The 27,140-nt window shown below is 45.7% G+C and overlaps 1 long non-coding RNA gene across 1 annotated transcript in view; it reads right to left on the bottom strand.

Annotated features, from left to right (window-relative positions):
• The window catches only part of LOC109498119, a 71,104-nt gene extending 44,555 nt beyond the window's left edge, over positions 1-26,549 (bottom strand). Inside the window, exons 1-5 of the long non-coding RNA XR_006595458.1 lie at positions 25,601-26,549; positions 19,699-19,821; positions 19,304-19,611; positions 17,455-17,542; positions 15,300-15,433 (exon numbers count right to left, since the gene is read on the bottom strand). This is a non-coding gene — a long non-coding RNA (uncharacterized LOC109498119). The remainder of the gene's footprint in view (positions 1-15,299; positions 15,434-17,454; positions 17,543-19,303; positions 19,612-19,698; positions 19,822-25,600) is intronic.
• Between the last annotated feature and the right edge of the window lie 591 nt (positions 26,550-27,140).

Raw genomic sequence — 27,140 nt, 5'->3', positions numbered from 1 at the left:
TTTTTTTTTTTGGAGCAAAGGAAGAAAGAGCATGCAAGGAAGCCTGGCCATAGGAAATCCAGCTATGTTTGACCCCGCTTCCCTCCTCCTGCCCCCAGGAGAGCCCTGTTCCAAGGCTGATTCCCGGGAGCAGCTGTACAGAGGGCAGCCATTCTCCAGGGGCAGTCAAGCGTACCCCGGTTCCCTCGGAGAATCCTTTGGGGTAAGAGATGGAAAGAGATGGGGGGAAGGGAAGAGAAAGGAAGGTTTTCCTCCCCAGCAGGTCTGTAAGGCGAGACTGGGCCACACTAACCATTTCCTGATGTGCAGAAGCTGAAACTTGGACTTCTTTTCTTGTTAGATTTCTTAGATATGCAAAAAAAAAAAAAAAAAAAAATCACCAACAAATTAGCATCTCACAATATCCTTAATTTGGTCTACCTCAGACCCTGATATCACTCATCTGTCCAAAAATAAATAAATAAACAACAATGTCCTATTTCTGAAGACAACGGTTAAAAAATTAGAAATGTGCAATATGTAAGTGTGTCTAATCCAGGCCCCGGACACCTGAATTTACACAACGTTAGATGTCAGTTACATCTCAGCAAGGCTGGGGAAACACAAAACCTTAGAAAGAACACCCCAATAATAACTGCATTGACATCTGCAAGTCTGGGAACTGTATCATTTCCTTCCTGAAAGAACTTGCCTGTGAATAGCTATTTCAAAAGGAGTCAGGATATTGCTCTTTAAGAGGCAAAATCTCACTCAGAAAAATTAATACTTGAAGGAAATGATGGTTCTTAAATACAGCCTTCACTTGCTTGAGAAAAAAACAGGTAGCTTTAATAGTCTGAGAAGTTTTATAAATGAAAATGTGCCCATTTCCTTCTTCACTGTCTCCAAACCAGGAGTAGAAATGCCAAAGGCCAGGGCCCTGAGAAGCTTCCAGAAGCCCCACCACGGCAACAACCCCTACAAGCCCCAGAAATGGCAGTGCACAGTGTCTCTGGGGAGACCCCTTTTTCAACAACCTCAGCCACACCCCTAAACTACACATGTCCACAAGATGCCGACACCTCTAAAGTCTGAACCAGCATTTCGCAGCCTGTGTGAAGTTGACAACACGTTGCTTACAAAACTCTCTTCCAACTTCATGTTTAAAACTACTGGCTTGCACTTACTTTGTTTTTTAAACAGGCTCCACACCTAACGTGGGGCTACAACTCATGACCCCGAAATCAAGACGCACATGCTCTACCAGCTGAGCCAGCCAGGTGCCCCTGTATTTATTTTAACTGAATTCAAATATTATATGGATAGAGAAATTCTGTGATTTTTAAAATATCGCCTATGCTGCATTTTTCATCTACGTGAATGTAACATTTTTTTTTAAGTTTATTTATTTTGAGAGAGAGAGAGAGGGTGAGAGTAGGGGAGGGGCAGAGAGAGGGGGAAAGAGAGAATCCCAAGCAGGCTTTACACTGTCAGCACAGAGCCCTATGCAGGGCTCGAACCCGCGAACTAGGAGATCGTGACCTGAGCCAAAACCAAAAGTTGGACATTTAACTGACTGATCCTCCCAGGTGCCCCTGCGACTTTTAAATTTTTTTTTAACGTTTTATTTATTTTTGAGACAGAGAGAGACAGAGCATGAACGGGGGAGGGTCAGAGAAGGAGGGAGACACAGAATCGGAAGCAGGCTCCAGGCTCTGAGCCATCAGCCCAGAGCCCGACGCAGGGCTCGAACTCACGGACCTCGAGATCGTGACCTGAGCCAAAGTCGGCCGCCCAACCGACTGAGCCACCCAGGCGCCCAGCCCCTGCGACTTTTATGTCCCATCTCATCCTTCACTGCTAGGACCACTAGAGGTTATGCCAGCTGCAGAAATTCTTACCTTTCCACAGTACTTTGTCTATAAAGTAGTAAAAGCGATTTTTTTTTAAATTTTTTTTCAACGTTTTTTATTTATTTTGGGACAGAGAGAGACAGAGCATGAACGGGCGAGGGGCAGAGAGAGAGGGAGACACAGAATCGGAAACAGGCTCCAGGCTCCGAGCCATCAGCCCAGAGCCGGACACGGGGCTCGAACTCACGGACCGCGAGATCGTGACCTGGCTGAAGTCGGACGCTTAACCGACTGCACCACCCAGGCGCCCCAGTAAAAGCGATCTTAATAACGGAGTGAGTGCACTCTCTCTCTGTCTCCCGCAACACACCCTTGTTGAAACCCTTCAAAAGCCACTGGTATACCAGCCCCCAGCCATATTGCCAATTGGAATGTGTCTGTCTCCACTCTTCATTCCTGTCTCCAGTTCCCTGTGCTCAATAAGTTCTTCCTCGTGTGGGGCCTCGGCACACGCTCTCGTCCGCGTGTCCCCACTTTCTGCACACCTATTTCTTGTCTTCCTTTAGGGCTCGGCTGAAACATCACCTCCTCGTGGAGGCTTCCTCTGACGATGCTGGCTACAGTGGCTTTCTCTCACCCATGCATCTGGACGTTTATGTTCTTCGCAACACATACTCCAGTCGGCAGGTGCTTCAATTTTATGTCTGTCTACCTGCTGTGTCTCTCTTCCCTGCTAGAAGGGAGGCGCCGGCAGGATAGGAGCATGACTCTTTTGTTACTTTAGCATGGCTGGTACAGAGTTGGTGCTCGGTAATATTTTTGGAATGAAGGAAAGAAGGAAAAAAATGAGGGAAGACAAGATAATGACCTGAAATCAATTCTCTGCTTCCCAGCCCAGAAATGTTCTGCATTATTCAGGGTAAAAACCTCAGCTCTTCTGTGAAACAGACAACAAAACACAGTGGCTCCCAGGATCGAATTGCTTTCTCTTTCACGCTCTCGAGTTGGACAGTGCAGGCTGGCAGAATGTTCTGTTTCACACAGTGATGGAGAGATCCAGATCCTTCCCTCTTGTTGCCCCCCATCCTGCAGGGCACTGTGCTTGGTTTAATGGGGCGGCCAGCGCATCCGGGTTCCAGCCCACCGGAAGGGAGGAAGAAAGGAAGCCTAGGAAGAATGAGTTCCAATTAGGAGCTGAAAACAGAAGTTGCACACATCACTTCTGTTCACATTTCATAGGCAACAACTTCGTCTGACGTCCAGAAAGGGAGGGTGGGAAGTAGGGTCTCTAGCTGAATGACTTCACGTCCAGGGAGAAAAGGAGGACAGATTTAGGGAAAATTTGCCATCTGCCACATGTTTTTCAACTCCTTTCCGAGTAGAAAACTTTCTGAGGCCTGTCCCAGGGCAGCAGAACCTATGTGCAGACTCTGTCTTTGAGTGGAGGAAGAAGACCTCCCTCCTCCCCACCCCCAGCTCCCCCGCTACATGGGAGCTGTTGGGGGTGGGGGTGTCGCATGATGTCCAGGGTGGCCATCACTGCAGCTACCTCCAGCATGCGCGATCCTCCCCCTTCTTCTTGGGCTCCGAAGCTCAGCAAACATCCAGATGTGTTTTGTTTTCACCCCTAAGTTTTCCCATCCGTGTCTTCACTCGTTGTGCCAGGACGTGCAAAACGCAATTGACCAGAGTGCCTCCTGCTCTAATCTGAAGCCAGGGAAATAAACAGGCAGACCTCTTTGCTGTACCCAAGACAATCCTAGGTTAGCAGCTTCCTTCAAGGTGATCTTGAGCAAATTTTTTAGTATCTTTAAAAGTCATCCTGCTCATGCCCAAAATCGGGGCTAAAATACCTTGTCTTGCGGTTATTATTAGAATTAGCTCGTGAACGTAAAGATCTTAGTTCTTTTTTTTTTTAACGTTTATTTATTTTTGAGACAGAGAGAGACAGAGCATGAACGGGGGAGGGGCAGAGAGAGAGGGAGACACAGAACCGGAAGCAGGCTCCAGGCTCTGGGCCGTCAGCCCAGAGCCCGACGCGGGGCTCGAACTCACGGACCGTGAGATCGTGACCTGAGCTGAAGTCGGACACTTAACCGACTGAGCCACCCAGGCGCCCCTAGATCTTAGTTCTTTTTAAGAAATACCTGGCATGTGGATGTTCAATTTATTTTTCTTGCAAGCAGTGGCTTTTCTCTTGCTAAATCCCAGCCCGATAAACCATCTCTCCCCCTCAACCTATACAAACCCCTCCAGCCTATCCCCCGTGGCCTCCAGCCTTGCGGCGACAGTCTAGTCCACTCTGTCTCCCTCTCTCCTCTCGATTCCTGTCCCATACTTGTTCACACTTTTTATTTAATGCCTTGCGCTCCCCACTGATTGTTTCATAAGAATTGTCTGGTCTCGCCGGCTGGATTGCAAGCTCCCCCAGAAGCAGCAGATATCACGTCAAGTCCCAGCTCACAACGTCTAACACAACAGGACTTTGTCCCATCCACTCAACGGACACTCCACCGACTTGCCCAAGTAAAGACACCAGCAGATTGAAGCTCGATCTACATGACCTTAGAAAAATAAATTAATTCAGCCATACTAGTCCCAAACGCTGGTTGATTCGGGATGTCTTTTTCAAATAGTAAAACATTCTGCTTCTGCGAACTGAATGACTAACTTAACTATCCCCTCTGTAGAAACAGCTGAAAATGTTGCCTAAAATTATATTGCACGCTGGAACTTCTGGTAACTCAGGATTGCTGCCTTCTGGGTGGTGTTTATTCTATGCCACAAACACCTGAATTACTGAAATTGAAATGAATCCAGATTCTGTGTTTAGGGTTCCAGCATTTTGTGGACTGGTACATGTGCCTGACAAAAATCTGGGGAATGCTTGGGCTTTGGTCCCTCTGAGAATTCTGCCATTTTCCAAGAAAAGCTAAATAGCTCATTCATGTTTCACCCTCTGTTCTTCCAGGCTGGTTTCCTGAGGATATTTTTTAGCCAGACTGCTGCGTGCGTGTGTGTGTGTGTGTGTGTGTATTGAATAGGCTGCTGGAAACTGGGAATTTTAAACTAAAACTTATATTGAATGATTCTTGAGCGCACTATCCTATTTCAGACTAAAAACAAAACAAAACAAGACAAAAACGGAACATATGAATGGCATTCAGTCAGTGGCTTGAGTTGACAAATTCCCCCAGAGTATAACTTTTAAATCCGCGTGAAGTCCGTCAGTACTGCTTCTGAGGAAAGATAACTAATAAGTGCCATCAGGTGACAAAGCTGTTACGCGTTTCGTCTTTCCACCTCACTTTTATCAAGGGAAATGGGGAACTTCAGGTTTCAAGGGCGTTTTGCACAGGAAGCCCTAATGTGGCCTTAACACACGCTGAAGTCTCTAGCCGGGGGGAGGTTACAGAGGAGCAAAAAAGCTCCTTGACCGGACAGCATCCTTCAGGGGTTTCCAGAAGGAAGGTGATAAGTATATAAACCACCCACAAGCATGGGGAGCGCTCCAGGCCATCTGAAACCTTGGACCCTGTTTTGAAGAAGAAGGGGATGCCATGAACTACCAAGCACAGAGCCTGGATCCGCTCCCCAAACCTAAGCAATAAGCTTCAATGCAGACAAGGAAAATACTTAGTTTGGCTTAAGTGGGCAGTTCAGGCCAGCGTGAACCGGGCAGGCGAAAGAGTCCAAGAATCTATAAAAGTTTTTAGAAAACAAGAAGGCGTCGGTCAACAGGGATGGCCTGGCAATGGATAAGTGTGTTCCCCTCAAAGCTAGAGTTGAAGCCTCTTGAATATATCCAAAATGTCTGTGGTACCTACACGTGATAGGAAGATGATTTTTTCTAACTTGTATTTTATGTTCTCTATGGTCATCATGAAACTTTTTCATAATTAGGAAATTTAATTAAATTACAACTTTCAAATATCTATCTATCTATCTATCATCTATCTGTCTAACCTATCTATCACCTCCCTTTCCGTAAAATGATGAAACCAGCAAAGTCTTCTAAGAGGACTCCTGAATCGGGTCTTTATCACAGAGGAATAAAAGTACATGGTGAGCTAGAAATGCACGAGTTGCCCCCACAGGCACAGAGCAGGGGGTAGGGCTGTGGGGACAGGAAGCAAGGCCAGGAAGGGTCTCGAAGCCCACATCTCAGGCACCCGCACTTTCCTGTTGGTTAGCGGGGGCTTGCTGAACCCGTCTAGGAATGAGCAAGTCTGTGTGGCCCCCTCACACTTCACGAGGTGCTGAGGGCTGGCCAAGGGTCGCAGCACACAATCGCCGTCTTCAGAGCATGTAGAGGAGGTGCCCTTGTTTTGCGAAGTATAATGAGGACGAATCACGTGGCCTCCATCGACGAGCAACTGAGTCCTAGGGGAGCACCGCAGCCTGAAGTCGGATGACATTTAGTCCAAAAGTGTGCACAGGACAGCAAGCGATGTAGCCGACGACCCGGGGGGGTGGCGGGGGGGGAAATGCCTGGAAGAAATGGCATTGTTCCATGGCATTGCCTTTTAACCTACTGTGCCAGTCAGGGTCCCGGTGAGAAACAGAGGGCTCATTCAAATGGGTGACTCAGGAGAGGCCAGCAAAGGGTCTGTTTACAGAGGCGTCACTGGGGTTAAGAAAACCAAAACTGTGGCGACCAGATATCACCCCTAGGCTTGAAGCAGCACTGGGGAGGGGGTGACTCCCGCCACACAGAAAAGCAATTGTGTCCCCCTAGGGCCGGCGGGAGGGACTAACCCGTCAGCAGCACCCTGACCTCACTCTCCTGTGCCTCAGTTTCCAGCTCCTGATCCAGCCCGACCCTATTGGCAAAGAAGCCATTGATGTCACCCCTAGGGACCTACTTTCCCAGGATTCTCCACAGAGCAGGGTGGAAAAGGGGAAAGAGGGGGGTCTGGAGGGACAAACGGAACATGTCCAGCCCACGTACTGTGTCCTGTACTTTTAAACACTCAGTTCCTATTCTCTGCCTTTCTCCACTGGAACATTAGCTCCCAGAGGACAGGGAGTTCACCAGTCTGTTCTCCGCTGTATTCCAAGTACCTGCACCCAACAGGCATGCAGAGAATATCAGTTGGAGAATATCAGAGAACCGAAGCAAAGAAGAAAACCATTTGCCCAGTATTTAGTAGCAAGTAAGTAATAAGACAAGCAGCATTTTCTATAAGGTAAAAATAGTTCTTAACAGGGTGTTTCCCTACGGTAAACTGGGTCTCATTTTGGCCATTCCACCCAAAGCAAAATATAGCCAACATACATAAGAAGGAAAATACGGTGGGGTATAAGATTTGCTGAAAAGATTATATTTATGCTTTGCTTGGAGTGAAGAAAAGTTTTGGGAAGCGGACCGAAGAATTTTAAATCGCCTTAAAGAAACACAAGAAATACATCTTTCCCCTAACTCTCAGACCTGTGGTCTAGGAAAGAGGGGACAGTTGCCAGGATTCTTCAAGCAACTCAGTGTTAAATAGTGAAAAGATGTCAGGTTGTGGGTTTGTGTGCCACGGGAGGTTTGAGAGACCAACATTGTCTGGATTTGATGACAGGTAATGACATTAACTAATTACAAAACTAATCACATTTGGAGTGGTGGAAGCTGAGATCATGATAAGCATAATCAAATCCCTGACTTCAGGGCTTCGGGAATCGGAGGATAAGTTTTCTCCCCTCGCAAAGCTTGACCAGATGCCTTTTGGAGTTCTTTGTCTGAATATTTTGGAAGATACCAAAGAGAGTCAGAACAGCATTCTGAATTGCAAAGCCCAGTGGCAGGACTGGCACTAAGCGAGGGCACTATAGGGACACCGTGTGGGTCCCTAGTGGCTGACGATGAGCCTTGTCTACCCCGGCATCGGGAGCTCCATCAAGGTAAGTGCCTGGGCCTTGACCCCCTACCTCTTCCCCTTAAAGCCGAAAGACCTGATTCCCCCTCGCTGGCTGGGTCATCTTGGACAAGTTCCAATCCACTGGAGTCTCAGTGTCTTCCCCCACAAAGTAGAGATTAAAATACCAGTTGCGGGGGCGCCTGGGTGGCGCAGTCGGTTAAGCGTCCGACTTCAACCAGGTCACGATCTCGCGGTCCGTGAGTTCGAGCCCCGCGTGGGGCTCTGGGCTGATGGCTCAGAGCCTGGAGCCTGTTTCCGATTCTGTGTCTCCCTCTCTCTCTGCCCCTCCCCCGTTCATGCTCTGTCTCTCTCTGTCCCAAAAATAAATAAACGTTGAAAAAAAAATTTTTTTTAAATAAATAAATAAATAAAATACCAGTTGCGTTTGCCTCCCCAAATGGGCATGCGAATCCAGCGAAGGAGTTTACTTTGCAGATTATCAGCTGCTTTAAATATAACACGTATTGCTGGCATTAAGCCAAATCACAGGCCTGAATCCCTAGGATATGAATACCTCACTCATCAGAAAGGTGGAGAATCTTTAGAATAAAGAAGCTGACCTCCTTCTGGTGGTAGGAAGTCCTCCACTGCTCTCTTTTGCCCCTCATGCTCTCTCTGGCCCCGTGGGAGGAAAGGGAAGAGGCCGGTCTCCTTCAAAGCATTTCCAGCCCTTGAAGGAGACAACGGAGCAGCGGCCGTGGTCATTCTTCGCATCTGGTAACATTCCTTAAGCCCCAGTGTAAAACTTGAAAGGAAAGGAAATCCTAAAGGCAAACACTATCTTTCAGTCTCTTGGAAAATTTTCTACCTCCACTTTCTCTCTCCTACCAATTCACTCATCTTCAATTAAAGCCGTCTTTTGACTTAAACCTCACTTTTCAGAAGGCAAGCCATCACTTAAGAAAGAGAAAAACATTAAGAGATCCGGATTTCAATTAACTTTGCCGACGATTTTTGCGTAATTCTGGGGGAGGCGTTATTCTTTTGGTAAAGTGGGGGGCACAGAACTCAAAGATGAACGGAGGTTTTGATGACGCCGGTGGGCAAGGACTAAACTATACTCAGTCCTGATCCCCAGGCCCTGCTGAACAGCAAAAACATTTGGAAAATGGCCTCGAAGAGAGACCTGCCGAATTGCCCGTAACAATGGGTCACTCCATTACTGCCACTTGGGTAAAAAGCCTTTGGTAAATAGTGTTTCCTTGTACTTTTTCATTGTAATGTAATTTTCGCATTTGGTGTTTACACAACTGTGCGATTTTTCTAGCCAATCAATAAAAAATATAACCCAATCTTGCTTTTTGCAAAGCGGCAACTGTTTCAGAATTGTCTGATACATTCCGCTCGGAACAGGGGACCCCTGGGTTAGCGCCGCTCGCTTCGGTCCAAGCACATGCGCACAGGCCACAGTCACGACAACAGAGGAAACCACTGATACAGATATAATTTTTAATGTGTTGTGTCGCTGAATGTCTATCAGAGGGGAAAAGTCTGTGAGAATAGATTTAGAACAACAGGCATTTTCATCAGATAAGTACACGGCATTCATCTCTGTCCTCTAGAAATATGATTTCAGCATAACGAATGAAGGGAAGGAGCTCATTGGAATACAGCCCTTCTGAGCAACAGAGTGAAACCAACTTTCATGGAGAACCCTCTCCCCCGGTGGGGGCGGGGAGGGTTGCTCCTGCGATGAGGAATCAGGGATCGTCATCCAAACTCGAGCAACCATTAGGATCGAGCAAAGGAAAGAAGATGTAACCATAAATGATGCAAGCAGGGATTTCATTTTAAAAGATTTATTCCGACCATACTTGACTTCCTGATGGGAAGTTCAACCCCGCGATAGAACCGGGCAATCTTCGGAAGCCCCTACGGGGGTGGAGCAGAAGGGTCCCTTCGGTGATCAAGCCACCACCTTTCCAGGAAGCACAAGGGAGCGAATTGAAGCCAATGACCTCCTCTCCAACAAAACGCAAAAAGCAATGCTACTCAGTAGACACCTAGGCAAAGCTATAAACGTGAACTTGTAGCTCGCCGCTCTTGTCGGAAGGCAAGCATTAGACTTGCACCGGATGATGTAGCTTTTTCATAGTGATGCCAGTGCCGCCTGTCGCCTAGGGAATGATGGGGCTGCAGGTCAGGGAGCCTGAGCCCGATGAGTAGCCCACGGCATGCTCTGTGTGCTGCGTGTCAGTCCCGTTCCCAGGGCTTTACCCCTCACCCAACCCTGTGAGGGGGTCCAGTCGTCCACTCCGTTTTACAGATGACACGGCGACACACGAAAGTGACTTGCCCCAGGTCACACGGTTACCAGGGGCTGGAAAAGCGCCCACAGCCAGACAGCCAACTCTGAGAGGACCAAATAACCCCAGTGCTGCGGCTGAACCGAACTGAACGGAAAGTTGGAAAAGTGGTAGCCTTGAAAGAGGGCAGGAAACGATTTGGCTTAATTATAATCATCTCCAAAATCAAAACCAATTTGCTGAATTCTCCCCCCCCTTTCACCTCAGCAGTCTTGAGCAACGTTTCTGTGAGGACAGAGAGACAAACATCCTCTCTCGGCCCACCCTCCCTGAACCTCCGTCCTGAATTTACCCACTGAACGGAAACAAGTCCTGACACTGAGGAGCACCTCAGGGATCGCAAGAGAGAACAAGGAGCCCGTCACAGAGGTCAGCTCGAGACCCCCAAAACACTCGGAACCCCAGCAGCCCCGTGCCACCGCTCAGGGGTAAAGTGTCGCCCCCCCCCCACGCAGGAGTGGAGGCAGGCAGACCCCTGGGTTCATCCAGTGTGACTCATCCATTTCGACCTTGCGAAGAGGGTTTCTACGTGTTCTGCCCATTCTAATACAGAGCCGGTGCTAATCTCAGTCCTCAGCTCAGGCATTAAAAATACGTAAGTTCTGGGGGCGCCTGAGTGGCTCAGTCGGTTAAGCATCCGACTCTTGATTTCAACTCAGGTCATGATCTCACGGTCATGAAATTGAGCCCATGCTCAGCATGGAGCCTGCTTGGGATTCTCTCTCTACCTCTCCCTCAGCCCCTCCCCTGGGTTCACTCATGCTCCCTCTCTCTGTCTCTCAAAATAAATATTTTATACATAGAGAGAGAAATATATCAGAATTGGGGCCTCCCTTGTGCCTAAGCCATGGCCAAGTTCTGGGGATTCTTTAGTTCTAAGACATGGTAAGGGAGAGGCCATCAGTGTTTGATGTCATGTGTCTATTCAGGCAACCTTTGATATGTCACTCAGTCCTCCCCCCCCCCCTCCTTGGTCCTCACAAGCCTTCTGCCCAAGCTTCTGGACAGCCTCGTGCTCCACAATTACAGCTCCTACCAGATGTCAAGAGACCAAGGATAGATCTCCTTCTCCCTGCCGTTTCCCCCACCATCAAGACTGTGAAATGTACCCACAGACTTTGTAATCTCCACTCTTTAGCTGGGCCCTAAAGGCTTTCTGTTCCCCCAAGAATGTAGCAAAACAGTAAGGCTTGCGTCTGGAAGGATATCACAGAAACCCAACAACAGAGGCTTGACCAAATAGAAATTTAATGTGAGACACAAAAAAGTCGGGCACAGGGGCACCTGGGTGGCTCAGTCAGTTAAGCGTCCGACTCTTGGTTTCGGCTCAGGTCATGATCTCACGGTTCGTGGGTTCAAGCCCCGTGTTGGGCTCTGCGCTGACAGCACGGAACCTGCTTGGGATTCTCGCTCTTTCCCTCTCTCCCTGCCCCCCACTCTCAAAAATAAATAAAATAAAACTTTTTTAAAAAATCGGGCACAGGGCGAAACAAAGACGCAGTCAAAGAACCAGGCTCTTCCTAGCTTCCAGCCTGTTTAGTGCTGTTTAACAACGGCAGCTGTCCCCTGGGCATCCCATATCATGTGAGCAGGACAAAGCTGGCTGGGAAGGAAGTGGCTACGATGGACCATGGCCTACGTTTCCCGCCAGCACTGGAGGCATCCACCTACTCCAATCTGAAGGGGGGTGGGAAGGTGAGCTGTTGGTTTTCTAGCCTCTGTTACAGGAAATAGCCTGTAGGGAGGGGATTGAGAGTGTCAACCTAAAGAATCTGCCACCACCAGGGAAGACGTATTTTTCACTGTCACTTCCCTCCCTGAAAAAAAAAATAGGCACTGGCCTAGTTGCTTGAATGAGGTAAAAGTGAAAAGAAAAAACTAGATAGAGGTAAAAGGTTGGATAATGCTTCACACAATATTATCCAACCTCATGGGTTCAAGAACACCTCGGTCTGGGTAGACGCCCAGAGGAAGTTCTAATGTTACTGGCTTCTCTGCAGGATTGGGATCAATGACCTAGACCGTTGAGACCTTCATCCAAACTCCTGCACTCTCAGCCTGCATGACCTAAACCAAGGGCCCCTGTTCTTCCGTCCCTATCTTGGCTTGGTACAAAAGACCCAGAAGGCACTTAGCGAATGGGTGTTGGGCCAAAGAAAGTCCCGAATTTGTGAACGGTGGAGGTTGGGCCAGAATGTGGCGGAGATGTTTCCTAACGTGTATGACACTAGAAGACCCAGTCACTGAGGGAGAACTTACAAAGACTAGCCATTTAATGCCAACCGTGTTCTACCCAGCTCCTTTGGGGAGGCCTGGAAGGGTCAGCTCAAGGCTCAGTGCACCTACAGAGATCCAAAGACCCCCCACCCTTCCCTCTCCTACAGCTTCAAAATCACTTTAGCCACCACACGGTGTAGCAGAAAGACTGACCCACCTGAATCTCAACCCTAGGTCTGCTATGCTCAAACCTTGGGAAATTTCCTTTGAACTGAGCCTTAATTTCTCTATCTGTAACCGGAAGACTGCAATATCTACCTTGCAGGGTTACTGTGAACATGGCAGATAATGGATGTGGAACACCTGTCCACTGGCTTTCTTAGTCCATGGTAATCTTCCTGCAAGAAGGTGCTGGGGTCTTGGATTGGACCACGAGTAGAATGCTGCCTGCTCTATCAGGGTAGATTTCCTCCGTCTCCAGAACTGGATTTGGTTGGTTGGCTCCTTGTTCTGAGGAGGGAGGCCGGTAACAGGGCAGGTTGGCTGAGAGAGCCCTTCAAGCTCACGTGGCCAGTTGGTGCTGACCTGTAGGGATCCCCAACTGACCTCAATGCTGCACAAAACTGTGCCTGTTTATGTGCCTTGACGTGGGGTGGCACTCTGATCTCCACGATCTGATCATACAGTAACACCACTTGCAAAGTGATTCATTCTTTGGAGCCCTTGGGGCACCTTTGGTACTAACCTACACTTCCAGGGTCATCCGTACACAAACAAGTGTCAGAAGCGCTGTGATCAACACTATGCTCAGTACAACCAAAAACAAACGTCGTGCTTGGCAAAAAATGAAATAACAAGAATCTCTGGCTACATTAAACGACGTAAAGAACCAAGGAGGGAAGAACCCCATATGCCCGAGAAGACCATACCTGAAGTTCTGGGGCATTCTGTGAGCTTCCCTACGGGGGCACAAACTGAAACCTGGCCCGAGGAGGGGTGGGCGTGGCCACCAGCCACAAAGAGAAAGCTCCTCCCCTAGGCCCGAGTTGAAGAAGTGGGAGGAGCCCTGCGTGGTAGGGGGGAAAAGGATAAAAACTGTCTTCAAATATTTGCAGAGAGCCATCACGTGCCAAGAATGAGCCTTATTTTAATGTGCATCAAGAAGTAAACCTAGAGCCACTCGTGGAGTAGTCCGCGAAGGCGGCTTTTGACCCAACTGACGGAAAGGACTTCCGTGACCGCATCTGAAGGTGACACGTGCAGCCCTGAGTGACAGTGAGCTCCAGAAGCTAATGCTATTCACGACCGGAGAGTGAGTGCATGCTGACGAGATCATACCACCCGTGCCTCGTGCGCCTGTGAGGAGGGCCAAGGAGAACACTGCTTCAAATCCCCTTGTGTGCCACCTTTCAGGTGGCGACTTGGCCACACTGCTCTGGACTGTCAGCTATTTGCTTCCCCCTGCCTCCACTCCACAGACTTCGTCATGTGCAACCCAATGGAGCCTCTTCTTCTGTCCCCTTGGCTGGCCTCTGCCCTCCCTTCCCGGAGCTTCCCTATCACCCGTGAAGCATGAGACAACTCCAGCGAAACTCCGCTCCCAGCCATGCTCAGCCCAGAGGTAAGACGAGGAAATAAGGGGGTGTTAATGTCCCACGAGGAAAACCGTTCACCAATCGGTGGTTGGCACTAGCCAACAAATTCTTTTGCCATCTTCCTTCTATGAGTCCATCCTGAGACCTCATGGTTTATGCTCTGGGAGGACAGTGCCTGTATTGGGTCCCCGTGGCTGCTATAACAAATTGCCACAAATGTGATGGCTCAGAACAACAGACGTGGATTATTGCAGAAGTCTGCGGTCAGTACTGCCGAGGGGCCAGTAGAGGCTGTGCCACTTCCAGAGGCCCTACCGGAGGGTCCCTTCCTCATGGATTCCAGCTTCCAGTGACCGCCCACATGCGATCGTTTGTGACCCCATCACTCTAACTCCTGCCTCCCTGATCACACTGCCCTCTCCTCCATGTGTCAGATCTACCTCGGCCTGTGCCGCCATCTTATAAAGACATTTACAATCGGATTTAGGACCTCCCCAGATAACCCAAGGTGATCGCTCCACCTCAGGACCCTTAGTCACATCTGCAAAGCCTTTGGCACAGTCGGTAACATTCACAGGTTCTAGGAATTAGGATACAAGACATTTCTCTGGAGGCCAATATTTAGCCTACCTCCTTCCCAAGGACTGAGCAATCAGTTACGCCACACACCAAGTTGGGACCACATCAATAACACACCCTTGTATTTGCCCCTTTCGTCTCAGCCTCACCACCATTCTCCCAAACCCGTCCCATTCTGGGACTGACCTCTCCACTAAAGAGACAGCACATGAAATTCTTCCTCAAGTTCTCCTTCCTGGGGAACTCAAAGTAATACGTGTAAACCATCAGGAACATGGCACACATTAGTGGTAGTGACAGCGGCTATAGTAATATGAGAACGGTTCCTATGGTTTTCAAGGAAATGTGACTTTTTTCCAGAGCATTGTTTAATCACTTAAAAATAGGCTATACACTGAGGAAATGGAGGTCATCTATTCTGGTGGGATTTTACACTGTGTTGAAAGATTTATTTCCCCTCTACAAAACATTTCCACCCTAATGACAATTATTCAGGAGAACACCTGCTAAAAGATTAGAATTAGAAACGGAACGGCTTTCCCGCCGCAAATGGAAGAAAATTCACTCAATTACAGGGAAGTTAAATAAATTAGTTAATGCTTACAAATTTCTCACAGTTATCTGAAAAGTGTTACCTGTATCACTACTAAGACCTGCTATGAATATGTTTTTTGTGTGTGCTGAACCAAATTACGTTTCTTAAAATAGCAGCAGCCTGGGTCCTGGGACCATCTGAGAAGTAACATGGTTTCGTTAATGAATTACAGAAGCAAATACCACCCCCCCCCAAATTCAGTTGTCAGGGCTGTGACTGACTTATGGGATGGGAGGGGGAGGAGAATAAGGCAGAATTTTCTACTGTACCTCTCAGAGGTCTTTGCAGGTGACAATTCTCCAATGGAAGATTCTGGAAGGTTTGTTTTGTTTTGTTTTTTTATGAAGCAACTTCACTGGCACCTTTGCTTCAGAGAACCATAGACTTAGGCTCACGGATCAACCTGGAAAAAAAAACAAACTACAAGTAGCCCACAACACTGGATATTAAGAAAATATTGGCAAATTTCCCTGTTAAAATAGCAAGTATCAAAAACAGAAACTTTCAAGAATTTCACTTCTCTGACCATGACAAGGCAAACTTAGTATTTTGGTGGAAGCTGCTTCCTCTGGGCACATTTGATAATCATCATTTCAAAAATTACAGGACACATCATTGAATGAATACAATCTGAATGAAGGCTGTATTTAAACAGTGTGGTAAAATAAGTCCACATCTGGCATGTTTAATTTATGTCACTTAATTGGACAATTCGTATTTGAAAATTCCTCTGATCTGGAGGCCCTTGGACTTTATATACAAAATCTTAACTTGCAAATCTTCCAAACCTAGATGGTCTGCAACCGTTAGTTGCTGGTACAATCTGCTATCAACATTTCAGCATCTCTCTCTTTGCTTTCATGGTATATACACACACATAAATAGTACACACACACGCACACACGCACACACACCATAAAAGAACATGTCAGGCTGTTGAATGACAGGATTGCTCTCCCTTTTCCAACCCATCTACTCTTTTTGTTCTCCATATCACAACTAAGGGCCAGCCCGTTGGGCAGGACAGAGGAAATCGAGAGAAGAATCTGTATCCTTCTGGAGGAGTCTCATCACAACGATTTAAGAACAAAATCATTCTAAGAGTCTTCCAACTTTTCTTTACATAGTCCTCACTCTCCCTGAAAAATTCAGCTCCTTTTCCATTCATAGCAGGCTTTTAAATAATATTCAGTAGTGAGTGAGTGAATGAATGAATGAATGAATGAACAAAAGAACTGAGCCTTTCTGAAGCCATGGAAAGAAACATGCTGTAAAGAAGCATATGGTGGGGGCGTCTGGGAGGCTCAGTCAGTTAAGCGTCCAACTTCGGCTCAGGTCATGATCTCACGGTTCGTGGGTTCAAGCTCTGAGTTGGGCTCCGCACTGATTTGAGGAACCTGCCTGGGGTTCTCTCTCTCTCTCCCTCTCTCTCCGCCCCTCCCCGACTTGCACTTTCTCTGTCTCTCAAATAAAGTAAAATTTTTAAAACAGCATATGGTATGCTGTAAAGAATGGTGACTTAAATCAGGAAACCTAGCTTCCAGCTCCTCTAATGGCTTAGCACTTGACCTGGGGTAGGCTATCTGTCTTGCGTCTTCACAAGCCAAACAGAAATAACACTCACCCTGATGTTTTCATATGTCACAAATACAGCATCTTACGGTTTAGAGACTCACATTCTCTCACTTGACCCACTCAATGACCCATTAGTGGCAAAGGGTGCCCAACTTTTGGCCTGGAGGCAGACCTCCATAATGTTGACCTCCATAAGGTCTTGAAGTAGTTAATAAAAGTGAACTCCAAGCCAGAAGTTTCAGCACCTTCTCCTCCATGTAGCAGACAAAGGAAGATCCCAGCTGTGATCAGTGACTTGCCACTGAGACAATAATGACAGAGTCTTTTCTCAACCATGACTTCCGGCCCCAAATCTGCGTCACTTCCTGCTGTCCATACGCCCAGTACCGAACACCCGTTACATCAGCACATTCCCAAAGGGCCTCAGCATTTCATCAGATGAGAGCTGCTATCCGAATGCCTATGAATACATTTGTCAGCAGGGAGTAGCTATTTAGAAGATACTCAGCGAATTGGATAGACTACATCAAGAGCCAGCACCCTTTTTCTGTAAAGAACCACAGTCAATCCTTTCAGTTCTGTAGGCCATGTGGTCACTGTCGCTACTACTCCGTGTTCTAGTGCAAAAGCAGCAGCAGGCAATCCGTCAACAAATGGGCGTGCCTGTGTTTCAATAAATCTTTATTTACAAAAGACAGGCAACACGTCAGCTTTAGCCCGCAGGCCTCTTTCCTTCGTTTGCCAAACCGTTGGACGACATCAACTTCCAGAACCATCTCGATGTCAAAAACGTTATTTTAAAACCTCCTTTTAGAAACGGGGTCCTGCCAACCCTTGCTGAACACATACATCCAGGCCACCTTTGTCCCTCTTCTTCCAGTGTCCTCTGAACAAACACCAACTGGCATGGAGCATTTATCCTTCAATTGCAGCTACTCTGTAAGACAAAGCAGGGGCAGAGATTAAAACCAGACCCCCAGTCTTTGTGCCATACCCGGCATATCAAGTGCCCCTCTTCAAATTGTACCGAGTTCACTGTCTACCTAATAGAGAAAATAGAAGCATTCTTTCACTTAATAGTCTTTTAGTAAGGGTCTGGGGGGTGGGGGACAAGGTTTACTAAAGGCCCTTATAAGATGCCGGCTGAAAGGAATAATACTCCTTGGCACCACAGAATCTTTTTCATGTGAAGCTACATGATCACTTTTCATTTTGTTTCTCAAGCACCCCATGGCACCCATCCATGTATTAGGCTAATAACTGCATGAATCTAGTTAAAAGGAACCAAGCAATTATTTTAATTAGAAGAGAACAAAAATAACACTCCTGGATTCTGTTTTAAGGGGCAAGAAGGAAGTAGTCAGGGTTCAAAAAGATCCCACAAAATATTTTTGTGAAAGGAAAAATAATTAAGGCCAAATTTAGAATGTACTTGCAATAAATGGGCCAAATAAAATGAATGGCCCCACTGTGCAACTAAAACCCATTCATATATAAGAGCCCCAGAAAGTCCATTTTTACGTGATACCATTTTGAGGGTATAGCCAATTTTGCAAAGTGAAAGTGAACGTCTAGTAGAGACTTTAATGATCCTTGTGAATCTCTTACACAATTTCTTATAGAGTTTCTGTGTAAACTCTTTTATTAATAAGAGAAAAGGGGAAGGACATTGGTCAATTTGCCTTTCAAGGAGGATTATTTTTTTTTCATTTAAATTCTTGGAGGAAAGTGTTCAAATTTGTTTCTCTGCAAAAATCTATCTTTATAGGAAATCCTGGTTACTAATCCATTCTAGAAAAAGCGAGTTCCATCATAAGAGTCTTAATCAGATGAACCGCAATCAGTCATTCAGGAAGAGATTGATATCTGCAGATTTTCCACAACCTTTGCCTTCCTGCCTCCCTTCTAGTCATGGCATTTGGACCATTTCATTCCATCTGGGGCTTCCAAAAAAAAGACGGAATGAAACTCAAACCAGTCAACTAGTAAGTGCTGTTCCTTCTGTTTAAGTCTATATGTGTTTATTGAACACCTGCTATGATCCAACACATAGTGAGTTATAGATGTAGGAATAACTAAAATCTGGACCCAGCCTTCAGGAAGTTCAGAGTCTAATCAGAGACAGAGGCATGGATGAAAAGGAGACCATGCAGCTCCAGCTGGGTGGGATCAAGGGTCTCTGGCCTGGGCTGATTGTTAAAGAATGGACTGCCCGGGCAAGAGACACGGACAGTCCATCCCCTGGGGCAAGATCAGCATACACAAAAGCTGGGACACAAAGAACCCTGGGGGAACACTGGGAACTGCAGCAGACAGAACTGCCGGAGTGTGAGGCAAAGACTGAAGAGGAGAAGAGAGCTGCTGGAGAGGCAAGCAAGAGCCAGGTCATTGGAGAAGTCATGTGCCATGTTCATGAGCCTGGACTTCCCCTCATAGAGCAATGGAGAGCCACGGAGCAGTTTTCAACATGGACTTACAGGCCAGCTGCCCATTTTAGAGTGAGCACTTGGACGGCTGGAAAGGGGATGAAATGGACACTAGGTGCCCCACAAGTGCCATAGTCCAAGCAAGAGGTGATAAGGCCTTGAACTTGGACAATAGCAAGTAGGAATGGAGAGATGGGGTCAGGTATGAGGTGTACAGTTTTGAAGGAGATTAAAATTTAAAAAAAAAAAAAAAAACCTCCATGGAACAGTACCTGAAGGGGCCAAAAGCAGATGAAATTGGCTTTGAAGGTTCTCGGTGGGAGCAGGTGTTTTATCTGAATGTTGGTCATATGTCCAAAAAGCTTCTCATCTCATAGGCCCTCCTTTAAACCCAGGATGAGCTGTGATCGTGGGTTCCAGGATTGAGATGGAATAACAGATCTCGGCCCTGGGCACACGAGCAGGCTGTCAGTGCCCACGGAAAACTCCCAGAAGATAGTGGAACCTCCATTTTCTTCCCCAGGCAAACTCACACAAAACCAGTCTCCTGCCGCAAGTCTAAGTTAACATCTACAGAAGCCTGAAATGAAAGAACATTGTGGTGAATACTTACTGTGCTGGTTATTTTTATGCATCAACTTGACATGGCTAAGAGATGCCCAGATACCTGGTAAAACATTACTTCTGGATGTGTCTGTGAGGATGTTTCTGGAAGAGACTAGCGTTTCAACCAGTAGATGAGTAAAGAAGGTCACCCTCACCAGTAGGCATCATCCAATCCACTGAGGGCCTGAATAGAACAGAAAGGCAGGGTGAATTTTCTCCTTGCCTCAGCTGGGACATCCACCTTCTCCTGCCCTTGGGCATCAGAGCTTCTGGTTCCTAAGCCTTCAGAATCAATGAGAACTTACACAATTGCCCTCCACACACATCCCTGTGATTCTCAGGCCTTCAGACTTGGGCTGAGTTACATGATCAGCTTTCCTGGTTCTCCAGCTTGCAGACAGTAGATTGTGGGACTTCTTGGCCTCTGTAACTGTGCTGTCAATTCCTATAATAAACACACGCACACACACACACACACACACACACACACACACACAGGCTCTGTTTCTCTGGAGAACCTAATGATATACTTAAGACAAACTACATATATTTTAAATAACTATATTAGATTAGACTTATTTATGTTTTAATTTTTTTTAAAGAATATACAGAGGACGCCTCTCCAACTCGTTTTATGAACCAGCTAAACCTCAATAATGCACCTGACAAGGGTATTATGGTAAAGGAAAATTACAGGTAAATTTCAGGCATACTCATTGTTGGAAAAATTATCAAAACACGCTGAAATACTTCAAATAAATAATATATCATAAGTACATTGGGTTTAGTCCAGAAATGCAAAATGGGATTAACATTCAAAAATTTATTAAATAATTCACATTCTAAAAGAATAAAGGGGGGAGGAGGAAATCATATGATCATTCTATAAATAAGTGAGCACTTAATTTATGACAAACAGATCGCTTCAGAGCACTGGGCAACGAAGTCTTTTTCATTAATGGTACAGAGTAAGTAGATATCATGGAGGAAAAAACAAATTTGATCCCAACCTCACACCATAGGCAAAAATCAATGCCATGTGGATTATAAATCTAAACGTGGAAGGTAAAACAATAAAGCTTCCAGAAGACAGTATAAAAGGATATTTTCATGGCCTTCAGATAAACAAAGCTCTCTTGGGGCGCCTGGGTGGCGCAGTCGGTTAAGCGTCCGACTTCAGCCAGGTCACGATCTTGCGGTCCGTGAGTTCAAGCCCCACGTCAGGCTCTGGGCTGATGGCTCAGAGCCTGGAGCCTGTTTCCGATTCTGTGTCTTCCTCTCTCTCTGCCCCTCCCCCGTTCATGCTCTGTCTCTCTCTGTCCCAAAAATAAATAAACGTTGAAAAAAAAAATTTTTTTTAATAAATAAATAAAATAAAATAAAATAAAATAAAATAAAAAACAAAGCTCTCTTAAATAAGACATAGAAAGCACTAACTATAAAGGAAAATATTGCAAAAATTAAACTACATTAAAATTATCCATCCAAAGATACCATAAAAAGAGTGAAAAATCAAACTCAGGGTGGTATAAGATATTTGCAATATATATGAATAAAAAAGGATCACATCCAGAATATATAAGTATCTCCTACAAAACAGTAAGAAAAGATGAAAAACACAGGACACCTGGGTGGCTCAGTCAGTTAAGTGTCTGACTTTGGCTCAGGTTATTATCTTTTGGTTCATGAGTTCTAGCCCAGCGTCTCTGGCTCTGTGCTGACAGCTTGGAGTCGGAGCCTGCTTCAGATTCTGTGTTTCCCTCTCTCCCTGCACCCCCCCCCACCACAACTCACACTCTGTGTCTCTCTCTCAAAAATAAACACTGAAAAAAAAAAAGAAAAGATGAACATTGCAATGGAAAAAATCACCAAGACCCTTGAAAAGCCCATTCACAAAATATCCAAATGGCCAGTGTACATGAAAAGATACTCAACTTATTAATAATCTGGGAAATCAAATTAAAACCATAATGAGATTCAAGTACATACCACCAGAATGACCAAAATCAAAAAGAGGAAGAATACCAAATGTTAATAAGGATTAGAGCAGCGGATCTCTCGCCCACTGCTGGTGGGAGTGGAAACTGATACAACCTCTTTGGCAAACGGACATCATTAAAGCTGAGCACAGTCATGCCCTACTACTTAGTAACTTCCCCCTTAGTCTACCTACCCAAAGAAAACACACGCACACCCATCAAAGACGTGCATGAAGAAGCTTACAGTAGCACTCTCTGAGGGAGCCAAAAACGGAAAACCACCAAAATGATCATCAAGGCTGAAATGGGTATTGATACAATCGAAGGAAATGAAACAAAGAAAATAGGATTGCACCCAGCAACACAGATACAGCCCATAAATACACCTGAAGTTGAAAAACAAAAACAAAACACAGATCTGTGGTGTCAGACATCAGAAGAGCGGTTATCTTTAAGGAGGAAAGGGGAGTCCCATCCTAGGGGCCATCGGACACGGTGGCTGTATATTCTCTTTCTTGTCCTGCAAGGTGATTACGGGATGTGTTCCCTCCAGGATAGCATATTGGGTCCCATGTTCCTGCTCTGTGTAATCTTCCATACATGGCACCCCAAGAAAACTTCCCCAAAACATTTCAAATATTGATTTCCATTCCTTCGGTGAAGTAAATGGAAGCACTAAATATTATCGAACTTCTTTATTAAAATCAATCAGTGGCTTGTTCTCACCTATGGTCAGTGTATTCTCCAGATGTCAGTTACAGAGCAGAAAATAAGAATCACACCTAGCTGGACTAGGAAGGAGAGAATGCCTTCTCCTTGAGGGAAAATGAATAAAACTGGGTCCCTTCGCAGTTTAGCTAAGAGGTAAGTGATGTGTAAGAAGAAGAAGAAAAAAAAAAAGTTAAAGGTCCAACGTAGAAAATAAAGACTTAATGAAGGTGCTCCTGGAGGCTCATACAATTCTAGCCTTATATAAAGCGGGATTAAAAGGTAACAAATTTAGGCTGGCTACAAGGAAATGTGTTCTTATGAAATGTGTAATTAACCTGCAGCCAATGGTTTTAAGAAAATCCGACTCCTCCTTCAAAAAAAAAAGAAAAGAAAAAAACACAAAGATTAGCTATTTATAGCAGCCACACCAGCATCCGCAGTTACACTGCCTAATATTGTATTACAAAGACTCCCCTGCTTCCAGGCAAAAACCGATAGCCAGCTGGGGTCAGGAAGAAAATTTCCCCTTTGGTGTAGTATTTCACAGCTCTGTTATCGACTATTGGACAATTCGCGGGCCTGCGAAGGTATTCGCACCCCTGTTCGGGGCGCCTGGCCCTGGGATCCACGATACTGCATGGAAACAGCCTATTGTTTTAATTCTGGATGGCAACACCTGTAGAGCTGTATTTCGGCAACACCTTGCGTTTCCAAAAGGTAAACACAATGAACGTAATCAAAATTGGCCCAACACTACTGTTTTCACATCAACAATCTATAAATATATGGAAGAACTCAATATACGTGTGAAATAAACAGAACAGGCACACCTACACCGAGGTAATTCAGGAGACAGCTCTATAATTTAGCAGCTTGGATTTCAATTGTTGCATTTTTAGGTACGAAAAACACAGATATTATTCATCAAAGTGATTGTCCTGCGCACTTGTATACCTTATATAATTTATTTTTTCAGGGCTTTTTACTTCAAAGAAATCACTAGCTAATGACATTTCAGACTTAAGAAATTTTTCTGATAGCACGTTGGAATTCCCTCAGGGACAGGATTGTGAATAAGTGGATTTTTTTAAAGATCATTAACAGATATTACAAACCAATTCAAACGGAGCATTTTCTTTGCAAATTACCTTTAACTTTTAAAGCCATTGGAAAAAAAAAGACAGTGAGTGATTTAATTTACTTAACCTGTCTGCGAATTGCAGCTTGGTGCTGTACCGGCGACTGCATTTGCAACCAAAAAATATCTCTATCTCTAATAGAGATATTTTTCTAAATTATCGCACTCGATGAGTGATAGCTCAAAAGACAGTAATGTTTATTTTTTTTTTTTCATTTAGCAAGTTTCCCTGGAATTGGGAATTTTATTTTATTGATATGCCTAAAGTAAAAACAGAGCCCTGCACTGTCTATATCTGTTGCTTAATTAAAACTCTCTGGTAATTAGCAGGTTTATCGTTTCCTGAGTGAGTGGATGGTGGTGCTTTGGTGGTAGATTGTGGGTTTTGGGGGGGAGGGGGTGGCCTTTTTATTTAATGATCAAACCGTAGTTTCTGGGCTAAAGAGCTAATATTTGGGGTGAGAAGCACCTTTATTCTCCACGTATATCAGGTCTGATGCTTCCTTGCATCAACACCCCGTTGTGTATGTTTTCCATTCAAAGAGCTCCCGGGGACTTCAAAGGGAGTTGCCTGCAAGGACGGTCTACGTGGGAGTCCTGAAAGGCTCCAGAACAGGCCAAGAGCAGGGAGAAACCTTGCCAAGACTAGCTCACGCTGGAGCCCCCAAACCATGTCACAAAATTAAAGGATCTCCCCTGCCTACGCCATCCCACAGCGCACGTGGGAAATGTCCCCAGGCTTGCCAAGCACTGTGCTGGCTTCTCGGGCTACTACTTATAAATATTTGATGAGCAGCGCTCCATTTATAAGAAAGTATGTTAATAAGAATATTCTTTGAAATTGGAGTCCAATGCAGGCTTTAAAAAGGCTCATTGTTGGAGGTACTACAGATTTCCTTCTTTTCCCTTTTAAAGTGCAAAGTCAGCTTACCACAAACCAAACAAACAAACAAGAAAAAAAAAAAAAAAAACCCTCACATCCTTTCGGATGTCCCATCAACGACAACAAAAAATGGGTAAGACTCTACAGGATGTTCTATTTGGGGAAGGCTTGGTCAAATGTGGGGGGATGAAGGAACATAGAAACCAGTATTTCTTGAGTGTCTTTTGTGTGCCAGATGTTTAAATTCTCCCCTTTGAGTCCACACGGATATATTAGGAGGTAAATGGTATTACGTCCATTTTAAAGACGGAAAATGGCCTCACAGAGAACCTACAGGGTGTCTGTTCCAAAGCCCCACATAGGTAAGTGCAGAGCTGGTCTGGAAACCAGATCTACCTGACCTCAAAGCCCGTGTTTGTTCTCTCCCTCCTGCTAGCTCCCGGGTGCCTGCTGGTTTCACAGGGATATGGCCCCGTCTTTTGTCACTTCGCTGGGATGGTTTCCTCATCTGGAGGAAATAAATCTAAATGGGAGTGATTTTTCATGTAACAGAAGTCAAAACCATAGCTTAAAAATAAAATAAAATAGAAAAAAATAGAATATAAAATAGAATAGAATAGAATAGATAAAATAAAAAATAAAATAAAATAAAATAAAATAAAATAAAATAAAATAAAATAAAATAAAATAAAATAAAATAAAATAAAATAAAAGACATTTTCTGACCCTGGAGCATCAATCCGTTTATTTATTTTGCAGTCACTCAGCAAATCTTTACACATGCCGAGTCAAAACTTAATGTTGCATTATTATGTCAGATTTCTAAGCACGCTTGACCTTGCCTTTGTACTGAGGATAAAATCAAACATCCAGGGGCGCCTGGGTGGCGCAGTCGGTTGAGCGTCTGACTTCAGCCAGGTCACGATCTCGCGGTCCGGGAGTTCGAGCCCCGCGTCAGGCTCTGGGCTGATGGCTCAGAGCCTGGAGCCTGTTTCGGATTCTGTGTCTCCCTCTCTCTCTGCCCCTCCCCCGTTCATGCTCTGTCTCTCTCTGTCCCAAAAATAAATAAACATTGAAAAAATCAAACATCCAGATATGGCCCACATACAGGACCAGGCGCGACCTGATACCTACTGGCCTCTCAAACCTCATCCTGACCAGCTCCCCACACTTGCTGCTCTCCAGACACACAGCCAACAGGCTGAGCTCGAGTCCCACCTCCTGGATCCCCCTTCTGCCAGCTACTACTCACCTGCGGGCCCCTTCTCTTCATTCCTGACTCGGTTTAAAGCATCCTCTCCTCAGGAAGACGTCCCATTATCTCCGGATCCAAAACAGGCCAGTCCTGATCTTCCCACCCTTTTCGGTTTCCTTCGGAGCCATCTTTCTCTCTGCTCGGTCCGTGGTGTACCATCCGTCCATCTCCCCAACTCCAGTGTAGCTCCAGAAAGTCAAAGATCAGCTCAATCTTGTTCCCCTACTCTGTCCCCGGATCACAGGACAGTGGAACATGAAAGACATAGGAAACAGGATTGCCTTAAAGCAGCATTCCCTGATGTAAAAACAAAAAGTCCCAGTCAGATACTTCATTTCATGGCGGCAGTGGCAGCCCTTGAACTCAAGTTCTCATTTTTCCTCCTGCCCCAAGCTCAAGTTCTTTCTCCTGCAACGAATCCGTGCCTCCTCCCTGCCAGGTGGCGATGCTCACCTGATCTGGAAGGGCGGCCTATGTTTACTCCCAGCCTGGAAAGGTCTTACCTGTTGGCTAGAGTCCTGCCTGCCAAGAAGGCACGGCTACCCCTGTCATCTAAGTGTGACGTGCCAATGAGCCCAGCACTCTGCGGGGCCCAGGTGTGACGGTCAGGGACTTCCAGGGGTTCCTCTGTCCGAGTTAGCAGGGACTCCGGTGACAGCCCGCTCCGCTGCCTAACAAATCCCCACCCATGCTGCAGTGACAGGGCCAGGCCGCACGCACAGCAGACGTCTTTTTAGTCTCAACAATTTTTTTTTCTTTACTCGATCATTTACAGATTAGAGAATTAATACGTATTTGTTGGAACAAGTGAAGCAACACCTAAAAACGTGAATAAAAGCAAAAATAATTCATCCTCCCTGTCTCCCCTCATTACCACTCTCTGGAGATGACCGTGGGCATGCATGTATATGCCTATAACTATGTATTTTATATATGCGGTAAAATATATATATATCATATATATAGTAATATGCATACTATATGTATAGTATATGTATTGCATATTACTCTATACACATACACACTATATATAGTTATATATACCAGGTATGTAACATATTACCATATTTATAATTATATATATGACATATTTATTTTAATTAATTTATTGTTTAGTGTTTTATTTATTCTTGAGAGAGAGAGAGAGAGACAGAGCACGAGCGAGGGAGGGGCAGAGAGAGAGCAGGACACAGAATCCGAAGCAGGCTCCAGGCTCCGAGCTGTCAGCACAGAGTCCGACGCGGGGCTGGAACTCACAAACGGTGAGATCATGACCTGAGCAGACGTCGGTCGCCCAACCGACTGAGCCACCCAGGCGCCCCATAGGACATATATTTATATATATTATTTTACATAACTGGGGAAATATACATGCTGGGCAATTTTAGTGCAGTATTTTACCTTTAACTAATTACCACTTATTTCTGTCTGTTGTTCCCTTTCCCAGATGTGGTTACTCCAGGGACTTACAGGAAAGCACAGGTGTACACCCGCCAGAAGATGACACCTGTGGGCAGTGGCACCGGCTGCCCTTTGT

This window comes from Felis catus, chromosome A3 (genome assembly GCF_018350175.1).
Source record: "Felis catus isolate Fca126 chromosome A3, F.catus_Fca126_mat1.0, whole genome shotgun sequence".
In the NCBI taxonomy this organism is placed as follows: Eukaryota; Metazoa; Chordata; class Mammalia; order Carnivora; family Felidae; genus Felis; species Felis catus.
Note: the sequence above shows the minus strand (reverse complement) of the source record. Positions and strands in the feature narration are given on the sequence as shown.